This window comes from Neovison vison, chromosome 3, assembly GCF_020171115.1.
Source record: "Neovison vison isolate M4711 chromosome 3, ASM_NN_V1, whole genome shotgun sequence".
Lineage (NCBI taxonomy): Eukaryota > Metazoa > Chordata > Mammalia > Carnivora > Mustelidae > Neogale > Neogale vison.
The window spans coordinates 126,343,719-126,346,293 of NC_058093.1; the positions used below are offsets into that span (position 1 = coordinate 126,343,719).

The 2,575-nt window shown below is 48.8% G+C and overlaps 1 long non-coding RNA gene across 1 annotated transcript; it reads left to right on the forward strand.

Moving 5' to 3' along the window:
• The first annotated feature begins 776 nt into the window (after nucleotides 1-776).
• Nucleotides 777-1,602, forward strand: LOC122901889. Its single transcript, XR_006383700.1, has 2 exons — nucleotides 777-1,011; nucleotides 1,271-1,602. It is a non-coding gene; the product is annotated as an uncharacterized LOC122901889 (long non-coding RNA).
• The last annotated feature ends 973 nt before the right edge of the window (nucleotides 1,603-2,575 follow it).

A 2,575-nucleotide genomic window follows, 5' to 3' on the forward strand; every position in this document is an offset into this window, starting at 1 on the left:
ATGCAACTGCCTTTGCGCCTCCGTGCAGTGCCTGGACATCAGGCCCTCGGTGGGACATCTGAGAGCTTGTAATGAACCCAAGTAAGGAGCCCCTTCTGCAATGTTTGCTGGAAACTTAGAATGTAAACCTGTGCGGTTAAAGGGATGCATTTAGAGCCACTTAGATCAGTTCTGTGATTTGTAAATGGTCTCTTGGCAGTGTGTTGCCATCGGAGATTTCCAGATTCTTTTCTCAGAGTACGTACTACTTTAGGAAATGACCCAGAAGCATCTGTTACAGTGTAAGATTGCAGGGGGCGTATGACCTCATTGCAGGAACCACAGGCAAACCTGGGAGATACTGTTGCAGACTGCTGCAGTCAAGTGAATATTGCAATAAAATGAGTCCCATTAACTTTCTGGTTTCCCAGTACTTATAAAAGTTACTTTTACAGTACTAGTCTATGAAGTGTCCAACAGCATCGTGTCTAAAAAATAGTATGTATACCTTAATTAAAAATACTTTATTACTAAAAAAATGCTAACCGTCATCCTCGCTTTCCGTGAGTCATACCATTGATTACACATATAATGGTATGAATGGGGCGCCTGGGTGGCTCAGTGGGCTGAGCCTCTGCCTTTGGCTCAGGTCATGATCTTAGGGTCCTGGGATCGAGCCCGTGTCGGGCTCTCTGCTCTGTGGGGAGCCTGTTTCCCCCTCTCTACCTGCTTCTCTGCCTACTTGTGATCTCTTTCTGTCAAATAATTAATTAATTAATTTACAAAAGGAAAATATTTGAAATATTGCAGGAATTACCAAACTGTGACACAGAGACACCAAGTGAGCAAGCACTCTTAGAAGATGAGGCACCAGTAGACTTGCTCAGTGCACGGTTGCCACAAACCTTCAATTTGTTGAAAAACACACTATCTGTCAAGCACAATAAAGCAAAGGACAATGTATCCTGTTGTACTGCGATGATTTTATATTGTCACTGAAAGATTTTACTGAAATAATTGCAAGGAAAATAGGTAAGTGATTGTAATATAAAATGGCTGGCATTGATAAGCTTGTTTATTATTTGTGGATAAATTATAGGTTATAGGACCATGAGCTAGTGTGGCGGGAAAAGCTTCTGGAGGGCAGGGCCGTGTGTGTGTCTGATACGTCACAGCAGACGGGCTCCCTGGTGAAGGATGGGAGGGGTAGGGAGGGGCGGGAGGGAAGGAGGGAAAATGAAATTGTAGTGTCTCGAAGATATCTGAAATGTGCTTACATGCCCTACACCAGATCGATTCCGTCTGGAGATGCGGAAACACCTTGCTGACCCGAGGACTGTCGGTGATCTCAGTGGGGGGGAGAAAATGGAGGAAGTACCAGGAAATGGTTTAATGTTGCTCCAGGTTTTCAGAAATAACGAGGAAGCAGATCCGCACAGAGCACACACTTGAGTAGCCTTCTGGAAGACGTAATTAAAGAAATGGCCTGCGAGCCCGAGACAGGAGGCAGTTTGCGAGGAACGACGTCACAGCCCCTCCATATCTCCACCTCGCCGCTGGAGCTGCCATATGACCGGGATTCTGGACATGGCTGATGAGTAAATAAAACTGTTGAAACAAGCATCGTGAGTCTAACTGCTTTTCCCCCTTTGAAAACTTAAAAAAATTAATCAAGGGAGAATGGTGAGGCATTGTATATCGGGACGGCAGGAAGGTATCTGGCCCCTCTGAGCTGGACGTTAGGAGGACTGAGACCTCTTTGTGTGTTACATATTTGTTCGTACAGAATATACTTTTTATTTAAAAAGATTTTATTTATTTATTTGACACACAGAGAGATCACAAGCTGGCAGAGAGGCAGGCAGAGAGAGAGGAAGAAGCAGGCTCCCCGCTGAGCAGAGAGCCGGATGTAGGGCTCATCCCAAGATCCTGGGATCATGACCTGAGCCGGCACGTTAGCATAAGAGGAGACTGAAGGAGCAGGAGGCGGCCAGTGTGGCCATGCGTTCGGGAGGCAGATACGGCAAGATTCTGTAACGGATGGGGACCTGGCTGAGGGACGTGCGAGGCTGACTCCTCAAAGGGCCACTTTCTGAGCAGGGGGTCCCCGAAGGAGGAAGCTGCCGGGTGCGCCTCAGCTGGGGTGCACCCAGCAGGGGCTGGGTGGACAGTGACACTGGGCTCTCGTGGGCTCTGTGTTCTTATGTAAAGACCTGGAAGTCACTGTGCCAATATGCCATTTCCGCTGGGATTCCAGGGTGGGCTGGGAGGCTCTGCCCGCATCTGGGGCCTTACAGACGCCGGGGCAGTGAGACTCAGGGAGGAGGGAGGAGGGTCCCATTGTCTGCAGCCCCCACCGGGAAGCGGACACGTGTTCACCTGCCGTTAGCGCTCAGGTCGCCCTCTACCCACAGACACGCTCTCCCCTGTGCCTCCGCAGGGAGGGAGATGGCACGCCATAGAAAGCGATGCTGTCCAGAAACCGTTGCATGATATCTGCGATTCTTTTGAGATGGTGTGTCCTTCCTTGTGAGGCACTCACCGATACACACTCTAGATAAGTAAAAAGTCAGGGGCAAAGCAATGGATACAACTC